At 51.4% G+C, this 21,248-nt stretch overlaps 1 protein-coding gene and 1 long non-coding RNA gene across 2 annotated transcripts in view; one reads left to right on the forward strand and one right to left on the reverse strand.

Annotated features, from left to right (window-relative positions):
* LOC138260507 (uncharacterized) overlaps positions 1-21,248 on the reverse strand; it is an 84,696-nt gene that overhangs the window by 35,685 nt on the left and 27,763 nt on the right. The window contains exon 2 of the long non-coding RNA XR_011198863.1: positions 13,078-13,133. This is a non-coding gene — a long non-coding RNA (uncharacterized lncRNA). The remainder of the gene's footprint in view (positions 1-13,077; positions 13,134-21,248) is intronic.
* AKAP6 (A-kinase anchoring protein 6) overlaps positions 2,330-21,248 on the forward strand; it is a 609,087-nt gene continuing 590,168 nt past the window's right edge. The window contains exon 1 of the mRNA XM_069209097.1: positions 2,330-2,436. The gene's annotated coding sequence lies outside the window, so the exon portion shown is untranslated. The remainder of the gene's footprint in view (positions 2,437-21,248) is intronic.

The following is a 21,248-nucleotide window of genomic DNA, read 5'->3' on the forward strand; positions in this document are numbered from 1 at the left end:
ATATATAAGGATGTTTCTGTTTCCTTATCCCATTTGATGCTCCTTCCAACAACTGGGGCCGGCTGACTGGTTGAGAGGGGCTGCTTTTTGTTAACTGCCCCTTCTACGACGGCCACGCCTCCCACAGCCGTGGCCAGTTGTTCTAGGGCTGTCACAGCCTCTGTCTCACCAGTCGATGAGGCTGCTTGTTCTCCTGTTGGAGTTGAGTTATTCTTTACTATTCCATGCTCATTGCCATTAGGGAGTGTTGAATCCGTGGCTGCTTTGTGTTCAATCATCGCTATGGTGGAGCACTCATTCGTTTCAATGCCCTTGTGAAGCTTTACCTTCCCTGTTCCAGCCTGATCGATTGCTCTACCAATCTGAGCCTGGACCCAGGATTCATGTGTCATATTTGATTGTGGCCTCCGTCGGAAAATTGGATAGGACTCGATCTGCCCGGGTGGCTGCTGAGGGTCCCCAATTCCGCTGTGTCTTTAATTTTTGTTTTTTTGCTTCGCGACTTTAAGTGTTTTTTCAGCTTCTTTTTCTGCTACCTTGTCAATTGTGGTTGCTGCTTGACCCTAAGATCATGCTGGCACAATGATTTGTGGTTAACGTCAGGGACTTGCTCTTCTATGCTGGTTACTGACATATTGGTTACTACAGACTAGTAGTCGGTTCTAGGGGTTCCGCTTTTTGGTGCATATTGTCTAACACCCCACTTCCCTCTTCCCCTTCCGTGGGCACTGTTGGACCTTCTTTGGAGGGTAACTCGATGGGAACAGTCTCTTGCCTGTTGTCCACTGCTCCCATACCAGATGTTTTTTTTACAGTTCCCTGCAGCTGTTCTGCAGCGCTGGATAATACTGGTTAGTAGATCTGGGAGGGTCGCCAGTGTATCTATTATTTCTTCATTTCGTGCCCCCATGGCCGCCTTCTCCTCTCTCCCCCTGTGGTCCCAGTTCTCTATCTTCCCACACAATGAGCTCAGTTTACTATCTATAGTTATCATGCTTTGGGTCAGCATGTGGGTGAATTCTGGGTGGATCTCTATTTTGTGTGACTGCCAGGTTAGAGCTTTTATGTCGGCTAACAGGGAGGCGTTGATGGTTTCTACAAAGTACTCTGGTCTAGTCACATCTCCCCTGTCCTTGTGGGGGTCGTTTTGGAGTAGCTTTTCCTCCTTGGGATTCTTGGACCCTTCCTCGTGCTTTGTGATCCCATATTTATTTCTCGCAGTGTCCAATCATCTTGCTCTAATAAGGTTGGCCATTCCCGTGAGGCTTTAATTAAGCTGTGTAACAGAGTAGAACAAGCTCACCCCTTGTCTGTAGAGTCATTTGCAAATGTACTTAACTGTAAACTGAATTTTGTGGTTCTAGAGATAAATTAAGAAAATAATATTTTTCGATACAAAAACCTATTGGCCTGGAATTGTCTTTGAGTGTGTGTTCCTCATTTATTGCCTGTGTGTGTACAACAAATGCTTAACACTACTCCTTTGATAAGCCTACTGCTCGACCACACTACCACAAAGAGAGCTTTAGAATTATCTACTTTTGCCACTATCTTACCTCTAAGGGGAACCCTTGGACTCCGTGCACTCTGTCTCTCACGTTGAGATAGTATATACAGAGCCAACTTCCTACAAGTACTGCTAGGTATAAGCTAATAACATGCGAATAAATCTACATTCCTTTAGCATTCCTGAATAGGGTCCTGTATATTGTTTACTTTTGTACAAACTCCGGAATCTCTTGCTGCACAGGAGACCTTCATGCTACAAGAGCCTGGGTCCGTCACGAAATGTTCTCACCTGAAGCTTTGTCGCGACAGACACAGCATAGACTCACCCCTCGCGCGGGTGCGGATTATAAATGCTTTTTGTAAAGGCAGCGCTGGGATCACCCCTGCACTTGCCCTCGCCCTTAACAACCTCCCCCGGCCTCAGGTGTGCGGCTCTTGGGACCCTGTATTTTGTGTTTTTATTTCATACTAGGGCATGTTATAAAAGGGGTGTATCATTACAGCTGAACCCCAATGCAGCGCTTTGGATCCTGCGCAGGACTTCGCCCCGCATCTATTTCTAATGATTTCACGTGAAAAGGTCGCTGGAATAAAGCCGAGCCTTTCGAAAAGGGGGCAGATGCTGACTTTAGTGATGTATATCCTGTTCGTCTGGGTTTCTTATAGCGAGATTGGGTTTGTTGGCAAAAGCAGCTCTGACTCCCTCTAACACGTGTCTGCGCTCTGATTGGTCCGCGCACAGTTCTCATCCCGCCCCTGGAAGGGAGGACCAGTATCCAGCTCATCCCGTTGCCCTGGTGACGACAGCCCTTCCCAGCATCTCCATCCCTCGGTGACGACAGAGCATCATGCAGCAGGGCCCAGCGGCCACACCCGCAGCCACAGACCTCCAGGCGCACCGGGCCCGTGAGGACAGGGCGCTGACAGGTGAGCCCCGCGTGGCTGGGATGGTGGGTGCCATAGCGCCACGAGGCGCCCAGGACTTCTCTGCGGGTTATTCAGCGGATAAATGCATCTGGGGGTGCTTGTTGTGCGGCAGGGAGGGTGGGTGGGGCTGAACACAGGGCACAGCTTCTCACAGTGCGGATTCAATAGCGCTGAGTGGGGTGCCCTGGTGACTTTGTAGCGCCTTATCGAACGTACAGTGACAGCTGGGTGGAGGTACGGAGGGGTGCTGAGGATCACAGGGTGGTGGGATGTTGGGGTGCTCTTGGTATTGTCTCGAGCTATCACCACATGGCTCTCGGGGCGCCTGGGAGTCTTTCTGGGGGCGCCGCATCGAGCGTACGGTGATGTGTCAGATGGGGGAGGTGGGGGTCGTGGAATGGGAGGATCGGGGCCGGCCTTCTCAGACAGGCTGGGACAAAGGCCCGAGCCTTCCGAGGGACGGAAGGGCTAAGCTGTTCTCTGATTGCGGTGGCTCTGGTTGATGTCCTTCCCATGTGATGGGGACGGGGCGGGGGTGCCTGACTGGCGGGGGTGTCTGGCTGGGGTACCCCCGGGGGTCTGGCGCTGCATGAATACATATGACTTTTTACAGGGTATGTGAGATGCTTGTGTTATCGGGGCCGGGACCCTCGGTGCAAGGACAGGGCTTGGGGGCTGGGGAGGGGCTTGTTTACCTCCAGCCCTTCCGCGGAAGGATACATAGCAGTCTTGACTATACGGGGTCCTCCCCATTCTCCCGGGCGGACAGGGGCCCCCCAACCCCGGAAGAAGATGCTGCGCCCCCCGGGGTGATGTGCAGTCGGTACCTGAGGCTGGGGCATGTCGATGCTGCTGGCACGCAAGGCACTGGGTGGCGAGGTGCCTGGTACCCGGGGAAAGAGACGCTGCTCGTGGTGCAGGTGTCAATTAGAGCACGGGTGATGTACACGCACGTGGTACCTAGTGTCCCAAGGGAAGGAGCTGCAGAGGTATTGGGCGCCTCGAGGACGGAGATGCAGGTGTTACCCGGCCTGGGTACCACCTGCATCTCCGTCCCCGAGGATGGGATGGAGATGCAGGTGCTAACCAGGACCCCAGGATAGAGTTGCAGGTGATATCCAGGGCTCCAAGGATGAAGATGCAAGTGGTAATCAAGGCCCCAGGGATGGAGACCCAGGGCGGGGCTCCTAGGAGTGAGATGCAGGTGGTACCCTGGGCCCCAGGAAAGGAGATGCAAGTGGTACCCAGGGCCCCCAGGATGGAGATTCAGGTGGTACCATGGGCGGGGCCCGTAGGATTGAGATGCAGTTGGTATTCCGGGTCCTAAAGATGGAGATGCAGGTGGTACCCAGGGCCCCAGGGATGGAGATGCCAGGGCCCCTGGGATGGAGATACAGGTAGTTCCCAGGGTCCCAAAGATGAAGACGCAAATGGTACTCAGGGCAGGGCTTCGGGGAGTGAAATGCAGGTGGTACTCAGGGCCCCAAGGGATAGAGATGGTCCCTAGGGCGGGTTACTTAGGAGTGAGCTGCAGGTGGTTCCCAGAGCTCGAAGGGTGGTGATGTAGGTGGTATCCAGGGTCCCAGGGATGGAGATGTCAGGGTTTTTGAGATGGAGATACAGGTGGTTTCCATAGCCCTAGGGATGGGCATTCAGGCGGTACACAGGGCTCCAGATGGAGATGCCCTGGCACCCACGATCGTAGGAATGGAGATGCCAGGGCCCCGGGGATGGCGGTTCATGCGGTAGCCAGGTCCCTCTGGATAGAGAAGCAGGCGGTACTCAGGAACCCGAGGGCGGAGATGCAAACGGTTCCTAGGGCCCTAGGCATGGGTTTTCACGTGGTAACCAGGACCTCAGGAATGGAGATGCAAGAGGTACCCAGGGCGGGGCCCCCAGGAGTGAGATGGAAGAGTACTCGGGGCAAGAAGGATGGAGTTGCAGGTGGTACCCTAGGTAGGGCCCCCAGGAGTGAAATGGAAGTGGTACCAAGGGCCCCAATGGTGGAGATACATGTGGTACCCGGGGGAGGGGAAGGAGTCAGATGCAGGTGGTACCCAGGGCCCTAAGGATGGAGATGCAGGTGGTACCCAGGGGTGAGATGCACGTGGTACCCAGGGCGGGGCCCGCAGGAGTCAGATGCAGGTGTACCCATGTCCCCAGAGATAGAGAAGCAGGTGGTATCCAGGTCCCAAGGGATGGAGATGCGGGTGGTACCCAGGGCGGGCCCCATGAGTCAGATGCAGGTGGTACCCAGGACCCTAAGGATGGAGATGCAGGTGTTACCCATCGCGCCAGAGTTGGAGATTCATGAGGTATACAGGGCCCCAAGGGAGTGAGATGCAAGTGGTACCCAGGGCGGGGCCCCTAGCAGTCAGATGCAGGTGGTACCCATGGCCCCAGAGATAGAGAAGCAGGTGGTATCCAGGTCCCAAGGGATGGAGATTCAGGTGGTACCCGGGCCCAAAGAGATGAAGATGCAGGTGATACCCAGGTCCCAAGGGATGGAGATGCAGGTGGTACCCGGGCCCCAAGGGATGAAGATGCAGGTGGTACCCATGGCCCCAGAGATAGAGAAGCAGGTGGTATCCAGGTCCCTAGGAATGGAGATGCAGGTGGTACCCAGGTCCCAAGAGATGGGGATTCTGCCGGCATCCAGGTCGCAGGGGGTGTAGAAGGAGCTGGGTTCCTGGCCCCTCTCGGCGCGTCTGCCTTTCAGATGCAGACCTTCCTCTGCGGTGTTCTCCGTCTCCGCTCTTGATGCCAGACTTCCCTCCATCGCCCTCTGTCTCCCCCCGTCCTCTGCTAACACTGGCAGGGAATGGCTGCCGGGGAGGCCGGAGGAGGCGGTGGCCTCTGGTCCGTCTCAGCCTTTTACACGTCATTTTATTATTTATAGCGCTCGGAGTTCCTCTGAGCGCTATATGAAAGATATTATTATGTGCTATTCGTGTGCCTGCTGTGTTAGGCATCCTGAATGCTTGGGTCCAAATCAGAGCGAGTTCCCTGTATAATGACCACCCCCCCCACCCCAAAGCTAGGCCTGTCTTCTCTACCCACCCCCTGACTGCGAGGGTTGTTTCTAGGCCCCTCTAGGCCGTGTGTCCTATTTAGCTGCTGTGGGAAGTAGTTCGAGGGTGGCCCTAGGTCTGTCGATTCCACCTGTTGACCTGTGAGTGCTGGTCTTAGGGACCCTTAAGCGACTCGATCTAGTCCTGTGCTGGTCCCGGGGACCCCTTGGCCTCTCAATTCCACCTCTACCTCTGTGAGTACTGCCTCTAGGCACGCCTAGACCTCTCAATTCCACCTCTACCGCTGTGAGTGCTGTCTCTAGGCACATTTAGGCCTCTAATTCCACCTCTGCTTCTGTCAGTACTGGCTCTAGGCACCCCTAGACCTCTCAATTCCACCTCTACCTCTGTGAGTGCTGTCTCTAGGCACCCCTAGACCTCTCAATTCCACCTCTACCTCTGTGAGTAATGGCTCTAGCCACCCCTAGGCCTCTCAATTCCACCTCTACCTCTGTGAGTACTGCCTCTAGGCACCCCTAGGGCTCCCAAGCCCCCATCTGCCTCTGTGAGTACTGGCTCTAGGCACCCCTAGGGCTCTCAATCCCCCATCTGCCTCTGTGAGTCCTGGCTATAGGCACCCCTATGCCTCTCAATTCCTCCTCTGCCTCAGTGAGTACTGGCTCTAGCACCCCTATGCCTCTCAATTCCACCTCTACCTTTGTGAGTACTGGCTCTAGCCACCCTAGGGCTCTCAATTCCTCCTCTGCCTCTGTGAGTACTGGCTCTAGGCACCCCTAGGGCTCTCGACCCCCCATCTGCCTCTGTGAGTCCTGGCTCTAGGCACCCCTAGGCCTCTCAATTCCACCTCTACCTCTGTGAGTACTGCCTCTAGGCACCCCTAGACCTCTCAATTCCACCTCTACCTCTGTGAGTGCTGTCTCTAGGCACATTTAGGCCTCTAATTCCACCTCTGCTTCTGTCAGTACTGGCTCTAGGCACCCCTAGGCCTCTCAATTCCACCTCTACCTCTGCGAGTACTGCCTCTAGACACCCCTAGGGCTCCCAAGCCCCCATCTGCCTCTGTCAGTACTGGCTCTAGGCACCCCTATGCCTCCACAATTCCTCCTCTGCCTCTGTGAGTCCTGGCTCTAGGCACCCCTAGGGCTCTCAATTTCACCTCTACCTCTGTGAGTACTGCCTCTAGGCACCCCTAGACCTCTCAATTCCTCCTCTGCCTATGTGAGTACTGGCTCTAGGCACCCCTAGGGCTCTCGACCCCCCATCTGCCTCTGTGAGTACTGGCTCTAAGCACCCCCAGGGCTCCCAATTCCTCCTCTGCCTATGTGAGTACTGGCTCTATGCACATCTAGGCCTCTAATTCCACTTCTGCTTCTGTCAGTACTGGCTCTAGACACCCCCAGGGCTCCACAATTCCACCTCTGCCGTGTGAGTGCTGGCTCTAGGCACCCCTATGCCTCTCAATTCCACCTCTGCCTCTGTGAGTACTAGCTCTAGGCACCCCTAGGGCTCTCAATTCCACCTCTGCCTCTGTGAGTACTGTCTCTAGGCACCCCTATGCCTCTCAATTCCTCCTCTGCCTCTGTGAGTACTGGCTCTAGGTACCCCATGCCTCTCAATTCCACCTCTGCCTCTGTGAGTACTGCCTTTAGGCACCCCTAGGGCTCTCAATCCCCCATCTGCCTCTGTGAGTCCTGGCTCTAGGCACCCCTAGGGCTCTCAATTCCTCCTCTGCCTCTGTGAGTACTGTCTCTAGGCATCCCTAGGCCTCTCAATTCCACCTCTGCCTCTGTGAGTACTGCCGTTAGGCACCCCTAGGGCTCTCAATTCCTCCTCTGCCTCTGTGAGTACTGTCTCTAGGCATCCCTAGGCCTCTCAATTCCACCTCTGCCTCTGTGAGTAATGGCTCTAGCACCCCTATGCCTCTCAATTCCACCTCTGCCTCTGTGAGTACTGGCTCTAGCCACCCCTAGGGCTCTCAATTCCTCCTCTGCCTCTGTGAGTACTGGCTCTAGGCACCCCTAGGGCTCTCAATTCCTCTTCTGCCTCTGTGGGTACTGGCTCTAGGCACCCCTAGGGCTCTTAATTCCTTCTCTGCCTCTGTGAATACTGGCTCTAGGCACCCCTAGGGCTCTCAATTCCACCTCTACCGTGTGAGTGCTGGCTCTAGGCACCCCTATGCCTCTTAATTCCTTCTCTGCCTCTGTGAATACTGGCTCTAGGCACCCCTAGGGCTCTCAATTCCACCTCTGCCTCTGTGAGTACTGGGGCTAGACACCCCTATGCCTCTCAATTCCTCCTCTGCCTCTGTGAGTACTGGCTCTAGGCACCCCCAAGGCTCTCAATTCCTCCTCTGCCTCTGTGGGTACTGGCTCTGTGCACCATACGCCTCTAAATTCCACCTCTTCCTCTGTGAGTACTGGGGCTAGGCACCCCTGGCCCCTCAGTTCCACCCTCCCCCTTATGGGTACTGGTTCTCATGGCGGTTTCATGTGAAAACACAGTGTAAAACCCAGACTTGTTAAACCTCGACATTGAAAACTCCCAGTGCAGCAATGCCCTATAGTCTATTTCCAAACACTACCAACATCACATCATGCGAACATTAGAAGTGGGTTAATTGACTAATCTAACTCCAGTCTAGGTGGATATTTTTGCAGGTTGTTATAAGATAAACATTTTGGTGGTCTATGTTTCAAATTATGTTTCTAGAAAATATGTTTCTGGTGTTGATGGTTTCACATGCTACTCTAGGGGTCTGTTGATTTCACACTTTTTCCCTAGGGCTGTTGATCTCACCACCTTACTGTTGGTGCAGGTCCTAGGGGTGCCCTAGCCCTGCCAGTGTCACCCACATGTCCACCTGTAGGTGTTGTTACCAGCAGAGGCACAGGCTTGTGGTTTGCACCCATCCTCCTGTAATGTGCAACTTACACTTGTCTATAGTGAGAAGGGGGCTGACTGCACTCTCTCACCACCCACAGGTCCCTCTGCTCCAGGTATTATTTGGAGGTGGGCACCTGTCAAAAACTGGTGTACTTCCCATCTTCCACCAATCAGCTTCCAGCCTCACGTGGCGTCAGGGGATCCGCTCAGTTTCTGAGGGTGGAGCGTCTGCTCGCGCCACCCAGCAGACCAGTCGCCGGAGAGCCACGCCTTTCCTACTAGGGCGAGGCTTCTAGGGCAGCGCTCCAGGGCGCTCTGTCCTGCAGGGGCCGCCATGTGTCCGCCACATTCTGAGGAGAAGTCCCAGCATGTCAGGGACATTATTTTTGTTTTGCCAGAAACAACCCCCTGCTTTTGGGGTTAGTTTTTGAAAAATAAAAGTTAACACTGACCACCATTGAACTGTGACATGGTGGATATTGAACAAATTTGCCGAAAGTGCGCCTGCCGTGTTGCAGTAGTATGTTTGGTGAAAAATAACCTGGCCTTCTGGCAGGGATGATTCAGTATGGGGGCAGGAGATGGCTGGACTGACTGAGGTCACATCTGTGCTGCCAGGAACGTCTCCGTGGCTGCTCTGAAGGCTCTTCCTTCCAGAAGATACATTGTCTTTTTTGGGGGATCGAAAGCCAGTCCAAACACAGCGCTCTGCAGCTGAGACGATCTGAGCTTGACCAAGCCCAACTAGCGGTACTGAACTCCAACCTGGAGTTGCCTGCGTCTCCAAGTGAGATCACAAAATCATTTGGAACATGATGATCTTGTGAGGGTGATCCTCCAAATCATCTATAGTAAAATATGCCTTTGTGTAGACCTTAGATATTTCACTTCAACCCTAGGCCAGAAGTTGTTGTTAAAGAATGGGATAGTAACGCAGATGGTTCTGTGATGCCAAATCTGACTTCAGGCTGAGAAGACACTGAGGGGGTCATTCTGACCCTGGCGGTCATGGACCGCCAGGGCCAACGACCGCGGAAGCACCGCCAACAGGCTGGTGGTGCTTCCGGGGGCATTCTGACCGCGGCGGTAAAGCTGCGGTCAGAAAAGGGAAGCCAGCGGTTTCCCGACGGCTTCCCGCTGTCCCAGGGAATCCTCCACGGCGGCGCTGCAAGCAGCTCCGCCATGGGGATTCCGACCCCCTTCCCGCCAGCCTGGTTCTGGCGGTTCTCACCGCCAGAACCTGGCTGGCGGGAACGGGTGTCGTGGGGCCCCCTAACAGGGCCCCACATTGATTTTCAGTGTCTGCGTGGCAGACACTGAAAATCGCGACGGGTGCAACTGCACCCGTCGCACACCAGCAACTCCGCGGGCTCCATTCGGAGCCGGCTTCCTCGTTGCTGGTGCTTTCCCGCTGGGCGGGCGGGCGGCCTTTTGGCGGTCGCCCGCCAGCCCAGCGGGAAAGTCAGAATGACCGCTGCGGTCTTTTGACCGCGGTACGGTCTTCTGGCGGTTCCCGCCAGGCCGGCGGCTTCCGCCGCCGGCGGGGGTCAGAATGACCCCCTGAATCTTACAGCAAGCTGCGATTCCCCCAGTGTTCAATATTGTTAAAGTCTGAAAGATTGAGAAAGGGGCAGTTGCAGTTGAACCTTTACCGCAACTAAGAATCATTAAAAGACTGGAAACTCACATCGTGGGTGTGGACGGTTTAATTCCAGATTGAGAGTGGAGCCCTGAGGACCTCAGTGAGATCGAAATGTTCCTACACAGAAGTGTTGATCGCTTTGTCGATGAAAAGTGAAGAACTACTGCATGATGTAGGAGTTTACCCCAGCTTCTGCTTTTAGGTGTTGGCCACTAATCCATAGTCCCCTGTGTCGAAGGCCGTTGACAACTTGACTCAATGTAAGGGATCAACAAGCCAATACCTCTATTATCCATGATTTCTAGAACATTTGTCGACTAGCGCAGGCTCAGTTTCTTCCCTCAGCAAGCACCTGATTGATTACCATCCACAATGTTTCAGTTAAGGTGATGGGCCCATAATTGATGATTCACCACTTTCTCTCAGATCTTACTGAATTTGGAGTAGGCAAAAGGACTGCTGTGTTTGATGTTTGTGCAGTGGAAAGAGAGACAGCTCTTCTATAGTGAGGCGAGACAGTGAACAAATTAATGATGACATTGACTTCAAAGGTGCCCAGAAGCAGATTTCTAATTGTGGTCAGTTTTACCCTGACTTTTCAGAGTAAATTCAATTTCATTTAAGACAAGCAAGTTTGCTAAGGATTGGGTGTGGAAGAGTGAGGGCCAACTGTGGGCTCAATAGGCTTAGCTGTTACACAAAGGTCAATCCGCATGGTGTTCATTTTATTCTGGACGGGAGGTGGCCACGCTGGACAATTCCATTGTAGGGTGGCATGGAGTCTTGGTAGCTCTGAGTTTCAAGGATGTCCGAAGAGAGCCAAAAGGTGTCACAGCATTCCAGGCGTCCTCACCCGGGCCACCATACCTACTTCACAGAAGACCAACCTTTCGAATGAGTTTGTTTCCTTGATTGTGTTTTGCGGGTAAAAGCAAACTTGGTAGTGTTGTACATGAGTATATAGAAAAAATGCCCAATTGGGGCTCAGAGTGGCAAAGTTTCTACAGTGACCTTAATTCTGTCTCATTTTTCACAGGGTTTAGGAACAGTAAAAATAGCTATTATGGGTCAAAACTTGATCCAAACTCTGCTAACCGCTCAGAAGAAATGACCACAAATACTTTAGGGGTGAACGAAAGAATATTGGGGTGGGGTTGACCATGGACACCTGTCTCATCCTAGGGAGGATTGTTAAAAGTAAAATCTTTCCCTAGCAGAGCCTTGTAGTTCGGTCCGAGGTAGTGAAGTTATTTCAGGAGCAGGACCGCGCCGAGATGCCACGAGTCACGATATAAGGTCCTGAAGCCCAAAGTTACCACAGGGGTAAACCGGTTGTTGTTTTTCGATATAGTGCTGCTTTCTCATATTGGAGAAGATAGTGAATTCAGGGCAGCACCCACCTACAGACACAGCAACACAGCTTTTGGGAGCCTCCTGAGAGGATCAGTAGTGCTTTTGCAGGCACTGTGACTTCAAAGCCCTGGAGACTTAAAGGCAGGTCTGAGATGGCAGTCCCACACTTTCAGACACTACATATCAGACTTCGCAACGCTACCGCATGGCGACTGCATCACCTGAAGACAGTGCAGGTTAATTGTTAATAACGTTATCGTAAGATCATCTGTCAAGGACATCACACCACTAGAGTTTGTAATAGACAATCTACACCCAAGGGGACAACTCTTTTTGTAAACGATATTTAGGAAAACATATTTATGTCAGCCCATATTTCTGCCATGATGTGCTGACATCTGAGCATGGTAGGGGTGGGGCATAGTAAGATCATCCTGTGACGTCACTGGGAATAAGGACAGAAAGAGGCGTTACTTTTTCTAGTGAGGTGATCACATTTCTGGGTCATAAAGACCCAGTGCTTAATTTGAGCCGGAGTCAACACCGGGGCTTGTACCAGTCTGTCACATGGTAGCGCTGCCTGTCTAATTTAGAGATGAGCACGTCAGCCGTTCTTATACCTCTGGGGGCCTGGGATAGGCTGAATTGTCGCTCTCATAAGAGTGTGATGATTAGTAATTGTGTTGGTTCTGCCATTGGTTGAGCTGCAGCGACCTCCTGATGAGGGCCCTGGCACTCACTGTTCTACAAATTAAGAACCGTGAAGGCCTGTACTGGCAACCCACACAGGACCTCTACGTGTCCTCATGCCATTGTTAACCTGACCTTTGACATCGTGTCACCAACATGTGACCCCATCTGACCGCGAGTGAACTGCACACGGCCAGCGTGAGTGTCTGATGTCACGCTTGTGCTCACACTGGTGTGTGACATCACACGCATGCTGCACATGTGATTCGTTGAATGGGTCGGGACACAAGGCCGTCCACCATTAAGGAATATGTAAAGCAGGTTGTCGGTTCCACTCATCGCTAGTGGACAGTTATGTCTGATTAGGTTCTGATTTAGCCATTGATTCATATTATTTTCATATCATTTGCTAAAAAATTGGACGTGGGAAAAATCTTTGAAAATATGACACCATTTTTATGGCAGGTAAGTCATGGGGACCTTCCACAGAAAATGAAGAGAGAGACAGACTTCTGGTTCAGTATCTTGTAATTTTTTTAAATGTCTTCTCTGACTACAAGTTCCTATCAATGTTTCTACTGTATTAGGTGGGCCGAGGGCATTACAATGAGGGATCTCAGTCTTGAGGAAGGCGTTCGATCTTAGATGGAGCTGGTCTTTAGGCTGAAACATGTCGACAAATAGTATAGGAGCGATGCGTCCCCAGCCTCATTTACCGGCTCCCAATTTTAGATTTTTTTTTTTTAATTTCCGTCTGTATTTATCCATATTTATTTTTTGGTAATTTTATGTGTATTTATCCATATTTATTTTGGGTATTGTGAAAAAAATGAAGCTGGAGAGGGTATATATCTACATTGATTTAACTAAAAAAATTTAAACTTATGCCTTGAATGCCTGGCAGTTTTCAGTGATATAAACACACTCAGGTGATATGTTATGTTCTTATAAGAAATCATTCAGATTTTAGTTTGTGCACATCTACTGCTGTATAAGGCTCTTTACTCAAATGAATTTCTTTTTTCCAAACCCCCCCCTTACCTGTCAATCCGTACAGCTCTGGGCTTGGCAGTCATGGCGGACGGCATTTAGAATCACTAAAAAAACACAACACAAATTCCGTTTTTATCCACATTGAAAAATACAGACATTAAAATCCATTTTTGCGTGTCTATATTTATCTATAAAAAAAAATGAGTAAAAACGGAAAACAGAGAGCCTTACTTATAGTTTTTAAACGTACCCTAGGGAGACAACAGTGCATGACTCTTTCTGTCTAACATTAGATGATTTCATTGCTGGTACACAGCCCCCTTCCTTTTTGAAAGCAGGGCATCTGATTCAGCTGTAAGTATTTTCAGGGGATAAAACATTCTAGCCCCTTAGAATTTCCATGTAGGAGCCCACCCGGCACAGAACCTCTGCGAGTGTGCGGAACAGACCCTATGATGAAGCATGCCACCCAGGCGGGTGAGGATCATGCGTCCTAAGAAATACATGTATTAAACAATGAATTATCTTGTTCTCCACCTCATGATTTACACTGAAGCCACCTTAATAGTCCCCACTTTCCAGTCTTTGTCACCTTATGTTTTTGGAGTTAGTACCTGTGATATCATGCTCATATCTGACCTCAGTGGTTGAGCTATGACACCATACCAATGTCTGGCAGTACCTGACTCATGGATGCTGCTACATCTAATAATGCCTGCCCTGTGATCTAATTTCTACATCTGACAGTGCCAACCCTGTGACATCACGCTAACATCCATCTGACATCACCTGTCAGTCCCCGAGTTGTGATTGCATGCCAACATCTAGCCTTCTTCTCTGCCTGGGCTCTCTATGATGCCACCTTCCACACCCTGTGGGCTCAAGGGTGGTGATGTTTGTTGATGCATTTTTGGAGAGTACTTGCTCACTCATCTTCACCGCCACCACGGATGTGGGTGAAGATGGGTCTGGGGTTGATTCAGCTGTCTTGGTGGGTGAAGGAAGCGCTGAAGGAGCTGTGCCTGCAGGAGGTGGCATGGACATGTCTGCATCAGATGCTTCAGCTGGGACATTTACAGATGTTTCCTCACTGGTTTTCCTTGAGAAGGAGCACAGTCATCTTTTGTGCAGGTGAAATGCAGAATCCATGCCTGAGGCTCATTGTCATGTCTGAGGTTCGGCAGGCGTGAGTGTTGGCTGTTTGCCTGGGGAGGATGGTGGTGGTAGCGATGCCATTGACAGTGTGGCTGGTGCTGGGATGGGTGCCACGGATGCTGGTGGCTTTATTGCAATTGATGCTGGCGGCCTTGTAGTCTTCTTTTCCAAATTTGTCCTGTAGCTGCAATAGTTGGGGGTCAGACTTCCGGTGTGGCTGGTGGCACAGAGAGCACCTGATCTGGGTGAGGGCAGCAGAAGCGGGCAGAGAAGCAATAGTGTTAGTCACGGCAGATATGAATGCACCTTCTTCTCTAACTTTTGGGATGGCAAATGTGGGTGGGGTCCGCAAGGAGATGGTCATGGCAGATCTGTTCACATCTGAACAAATGTCAAAGATATTCTTGACCTTCACAATACTCATGTGTACCTTCTGGCATCTTGATCACAGTTTCAAAGCAATTCTCAGGTCACATCCACTGTGAGTCTAAGGACCTCACCCCTTGGGGAACCTGAATCCAAGGCCCCCCACATGCAATGGCCTTAGGGGTGGGTATGGCCCTACTCTGAAATGCCTTTCCTGTGCGTCCTGTTTTATTCACGCCTTCAGCTTGTCATGACTGGAGAATACAGAAGCCTACACCAGTGGTCACTGACAACACAGATGCACAGACCTTCTTCCACAGACCCTGGTACTCTTGCCCTCTAACCTTCCTCCCAAATAGCTTAGCTCTCTTCATCAATCTCTTATCTGACACCTCCCCGTGGCCCCTACCTCGCCACCTGCTGAGCCTGGGTGAATGGAGCTCTCAGGAGACCTAGCAGCAGCAATACACACTAAGGCCCCTATTTATGGGTTTTTGGCGTAGCAGGGTGAGTTGTCGCACTGCCATGTGTCAAAAGGAAATGGCAGGAATGCCCCATATCTATAGCATACAGCACATTTCTGTCCTTTCCCCCTGCACTGGCACACAATGGGCAGCCTAGCGCCAATGTAGGCACCCTTGCACTATGGTCCAAGGGTACCTGCATTGCATAAAGGATTGTTTTTGTGCAAGAAGGGGCAAATAAACAGATTTCTCCTTGTTACGCCTCCCCTGGGAGGTGTAAGATTTTGGGGCATCCTCAGGTTTACAAGTCCTTGTAAATCTGGGGCTGCATCAAAATCCATGGGTGTTGCATAGGGAAACCCACCGCAACGCCCATGGAACACCTTCCTAGTGCAGAAAAAGGCAGCGCAGCGACTTGCGCTGCCTCGCCTTACTCCATATCTATGAGGCCACGCAAAGCCACGCAGAGTGGTTGCAATGTTTGTGCCACCGTAGCACCAAAGACAGTGACACAACGGCAGTGCAAGGGGCTCGTGAACATGTCTCTTACCTCGCAGAAAGAACTGGTACAGCCTGGGCAACAAACCCTGAGCCTGGCGGGTCGCTGACCCCAGCAGTGTGTGCCGGCTGGTGCGAGGGCTAGAGTGGGCAACAAACCCTGAGCCTGGCGGGTGCCTGACCCCAGCAGTGTGTGCCGGCTGGTGCGAGGGCTAGGGTGGGCAACAAACCCTGAGCCTGGCGGGTGCCTGACCCCAGCAGTGTGTGCCGGCTGGTGCGAGGGCTAGGGTGGGCAACAAACCCTGAGCCTGGCGGGTGCCTGACCCCAGCAGTGTGTGCCGGCTGGTGCGAGGGCTAGGGTGGGCAACAAACCCTGAGCCTGGCGGGTGCCCGACCCCAGCAGTGTGTGCCGGCTGGTGCGAGGTCTAGGGTGGGCAACAAACCCTGAGCCTGGCGGGTCGCTGACCCCAGCAGTGTGTGCCGGCTGGTGCGAGGGCTAGGGTGGGCAACAAACCCTGAGCCTGGCGGGTGCCTGACCCCAGCAGTGTGTGCCGGCTGGTGCGAGGGCTAGGGTGGGCAACAAACCCTGAGCCTGGCGGGTGCCTGACCCCAGCAGTGTGTGCCGGCTGGTGCGAGGGCTAGGGTGGGCAACAAACCCTGAGCCTGGCGGGTGTCTGACCCCAGCAGTGTGTGCCGGCTGGTGCAAGGGCTAGGGTGGGCAACAAACCCTGAGCCTGGCGGGTGCCCGACCCCAGCAGTGTGTGCCGGCTGGTGCGAGGTCTAGGGTGGGCAACAAACCCTGAGCCTGGCGGGTGCCTGACCCCAGAAGTGTGTGCCGGCTGGTGTGAGGGCTAGGGTTTGTGGGGAGGAGGCCTCCTGGCCTTGGAGTATGAGTCCAGAGCTGTAGAGGTGCAGAAGTCCCCGCAGTGGATACAGGCAGGAGGGTGAGGGTAGATGCCAGCTCAGGTTCTCGGGATAGTGGCTTCCTGCCGACACCTCTGTCTCCCCTGTCTTCCCTCGGTGCTGATCTGTAAGCCGTCCAGCCCTGACATGTGGCATGTTTTCTCCCCACCTGTAGGAGGTGATCAGTCAGCTGTTGATACAAGCCCCAAGTCACCTTCACAGACTGTTTGCTTGGTCTCAGTGGACTGGGGTTGAGCTCTCTTACGCACTCTTGTGGCCCTTGTAGACACTGATACAATATAATTGGCTTCACAGCACCAAGAAAACACAACTAAACACTATAAAATGTGGGTTATACTTTAATACACTAGGATAATTTTATAGACTTTGTTGGAAAGCAACTGAACAGTTTTTTAGCTGCATTTGATGAATACTTATTACAGGTATTGGTATCAATGAAAGTGTTGCTGGGTACCCCAGTGTTATTTGTGGGTGGCGTGGGATGTGGTAACAGCAGCATTGAGCCTGCCTGCTTCCACCTGTCCACATTAAATAGTAAAACGTACCCCTTTTTTATTATGGAATTGAAATAATCATGTTGTGTGATGATAACATGGATTTGTATTTGGTGATGCAGTAAATGTCTTCGCAGGAATGCCTCTATCGTGGGTGAAAGTGAGGCCAGCAGCCCCAGCCAAGCCAGCTGACCCTGAGCGGGCCCTCTCGGCCCAAGGATCCTTGCACACGGCTGCACATACATGCGGCCAGTGACCCACTGTGGTGCACACAGTGCCCTGCAGATCATGGAATCTCTTCATGACGTCCTCCATGTTTTGAAGAAGATGGCTCAGCGTTTACCTTCGTAGCGAGCCCCTCCCCCAGCCTGGTGCATCAGCATCAAACGACCCATCAACCCCTCAGCCACTCCAACCTCTAATCCTTGGTCTGAAATGTGCTTTTCTTTATTTCCTGGCAGCCATGATTCAGCGCTGAGCACTGCCAGGGGCTAACACTGCCTCTGTGGTGGTGGGTCCAGAAGACATGCCAGTTCAAGATGCTGACCCACGCATAAAAAGCCCTGCCCAACTAAAGACCAGCATGCATCAACAAATGAATGACCTTCCACCAACCACCAGACACCTGCAATCTGCCTCTCATTTCCTCGCAGACATCCTCCTGGATCTGTCGATCCAACAGCGGAGGACGCTCCTTTTCTTATCTGGTAGCCAAATCCTGGAAAATCCTTCCCCTGCGCATCATGAATGCTGCATCACTTAGGGAATTCAGAAAAGGACTCAAGACATGGCTGCTTGCAACTCCAGGGTCCTCAGACCCTCTGGGGTGTTTGCTGTGCTTTATAAACCCTGACTGATTGATGGCAGCGGATTGCTCCGGCTGCTCAGTGCCTTAGATCAGCAGCTTCCAACATGGCCACCTCCTGGTGACTGCCTGTTGTAGGGGGAGGCAGTGTGGTGCTGGCCTGCCTGTGTGGTTCGTCAGTGTAGTGTGTGTGTCTAGGGCCCTAGAGCAAGGAAGGACATTGGCACTATAGCCATTGATTGAATGATAAAATCCAGCAATAATCAGTCTCAGTGGTCCCCGGTACTCCTGCACCTGTCGCACCCATGGAGGCCACGCCCCTGGTGTGGTTATGGATGCCAAACTCTGACTTATACACACTGCAGTCCCTTGGTAAATACTGGGTGCAGTAAATATCACATGTAATGTTTTACCCATGCCATTTTTAGTCCATACAGTCTTTAACAAACATATTAAATAGCAATTTAGTAGGGTGCTTTAAAAATCATGATGGCACGATTTTCACCCCACAGAATTGGTATTTACCAATACAGAGGCGAGTGTGGTGTTTTGAATCATTCTCCTGATCTTGACTTACGTCAATAATTTCCATTTAGGAGTATAAAAGTGTATGTAAATTTATATCATCCTGAAAATCAGTCATACATTCTGCCCTTGTGGACACTAAGCTGGACACCGCTGCTTTAAGAAGCAGTTCAGTGCTCAGCAACCACCATAGCCAATTCAGCCAGCGCCTCGAGACTGGGCTTCTTGGCACTGGGAAGCAACCCTGTTGGGGTTTTGTTCAGGAACCTGCTGCCTTCCTGTTTCTCTTCTTTTCTGGGGTTCAGCAGCTTAGCACAAGGGTCTAGCCATGGAACCTCTAGGCACTGGGGCACAATGCAGTCAGACATAGCTCAGTGGGCAGAGGGGATTCATAGACTGGCCACCTATGCCAAGGCCCAGTGCTCCACAAGGACACTCTTGTTGGTATGCAAGGCAGCTCCAGGATGGAAGAATTGTGCCCATTGCTGGTTCACTCTGCTGTGTTCATCAGTAGAGCTGGTTTGGGGCACTAGAATGGCTTCCAAGATCCGCGGAGGAGATCAGCACCAACTTCCATGGGGGCACCAGAGCTTGGCCCCAAAAATATTTTCAGGTTAGGATAGTGGGGCTGCTTTCCATCATTACTTCAGAAGACCAGTCCTTCCAAGGTCACTTGGCTCCACCCAGGAGAGTATTTTTCTCTCTCACCTCATATCATTGGCTGTTCAGTGTATCATTCCGCCTGCTATGGAGTGCTTGCATTGCAATGCGGGACTATTTTACATCTCAAAAACACACTGAATCAGCACACACTAAATCCTTTCTATTATAAATGTGCTGTCTACAAAAGACAACTAGTTTAGCTTCTTTCACCATAACAGGCTTTTTTAAGTTTTACTGAGGACCCACACTTAGGGTTGCCAACCTCTCTTCTCAGGACACTTTGTGTGTGTCACACATACTGAGCACAAACAGACATGAGAAGTTGTTGGTGGGTGCGGGGGCCATGTCATGATCTGGGTCCCCCTTGGAGCCACAAGCTCTTAGTGCATAAAATACGTGTGGTATCCACAGAGTGCAAAAATAAATGCAGCAATGCGTGACATAACCAGCGAAACCAATGTAAACATTCCTAACATGGTTAGTACAGTCCTAGCCTTCTAACAGCCTATCATTCAAACTTAGCAGGAGCAGGAAATAGCAAAACCATAAATCTAGATTCTTAAGATGGATTGCACAGGATGCCCATCACTTTAACTGTTCTCTGGCACTGCCCTTACCCAGGAATGATAAGCAATGCCAGGCTGAAGGCTACTTCTCTGTGTCACTCTGAGCCCCTGAGCAGCCCCCCATTGGGGTTAGTTTGTAGCAAACCGGCGTGACCTCTGGCCTGATAGTTCACCCACAAAGCCACTCCAAACTATGTCCAAATTCTGTTTTTTTTATCTCATGTTCATCAGGTTGGCAGCACTAAAGTCCCAGTAAGACAAAATAAGTATGAACCTCAATGCGCCATTTCAGGCCAAATGTTGACATTTTACCCTCCGCCGGATGTGTCCATATTAGTCTGACAAGGACCGTAAGATACACAATGGAAATATGTCAGCCTTGGTGGGGGGCAAACATGATGCTAATCCTTCTAGGTGTGCTTAAAACTTCACAGTCTGATAGAAAGAGATAGCAGAGTTTGCAGGGCAGCATAGAGTATGAATACAAGAGGTTAAAACTGGGCCTGTCACAGTGCTCGCATTTTTGGGGTTTCATTCTAAATCAGCCATTTACAAAGATTACTCGCCTGAAGATTGAATTTATCGGGCGCGATTACTCCTCACACTGTATTTGAGGTCTAATCTCTTTGCCTCCTCCTTGGCAAAGGCTTCACTTCTCATTGTTGCAACTTTTGAGAATCAGATTTAGAAAGTGAAGATCTCTGCTTTGAACATGGAGCAGGCACACTGCCCAGTAACCACCTACTGCCCAGGACACAAAGGAAAGGGAGTGAGTGCTGTTACAGACCCCCTGACAGGAGCACCAGCAAGGAGGGGGGGCAGACCTAGAAGTGGCCGAATGGGCGTGCTTCTGCCTGGAGCTGGAATTCTTACCCTCTCATCTCTGCTTTGCCACTTCACCTAAACATGCTGGAAGTAAACACTGTGGGAATGACTCACAAACTGCTGTGCAGAACTCACTACAAGGTGCTGTTCACAAGCTGCAGTCCTGGAGTAACTTACACCTTTGTAGTAACTTACACCTTTGTAGCAAGTATCTACCTCCATCACTTTCTGGGGAGGGCGGGGCAGCGCCAGTGGTTGGCCACCTGCGGTGCTGGAATTACTACAAAATTGTAAATTACTACAAAAGTGCAGTTTGTGAATATCAAAAGGTAGTAAACTTACTCAAAAGCGTGAGTTACCTATGTGAATCAGCCCCGTGGTTTCAATGCCGGCCTCCGTTTGGCCAGTTGGGCGCTCGTGGGTAATCACTTCTTGGACGGATCCCCCTCCTCCTTTTCTAGCAGCATTGGCAGCATTTAGAATCATTGGAAAAATTGCTATTAAGTGTCAACTTAAAAAATGACTGAATATTACCCAGAGGTTGGGAAAGTGCCCACTCATTCAATGTTTACCAAAATGCAAGTGGCATAAGGTATTGCCCTTTCAGCGAGTTGCAATCCTCTGCAGACTCAGGTCTACTACCTTAACCAACTGTTTGATCCTGGGCAGATCCTACTCTCCCTGTGCCTCTGTAGACTGATCTGACCATATTTTTCATCACTGAGAGAACCTTAATGGAAGAAATAAGCAGACACTCCCAGGACAGGTAGTCAGCATGGCTTTCATCTACACATTCAGAGTTGTGTTTAGGCGGGTTGTAGGGTTTGCATCTCAATATCTGAACAGCTCCTGAGGCTGGATGGTGCAGGGCCCCTTCTGAGCTGCAGATCCTGCCTCCCAGCCACCAATAGGCATCTCCTTTACAGTTCATAAA

This window comes from Pleurodeles waltl, chromosome 9 (assembly GCF_031143425.1).
Source record: "Pleurodeles waltl isolate 20211129_DDA chromosome 9, aPleWal1.hap1.20221129, whole genome shotgun sequence".
NCBI lineage: Eukaryota > Metazoa > Chordata > Amphibia > Caudata > Salamandridae > Pleurodeles > Pleurodeles waltl.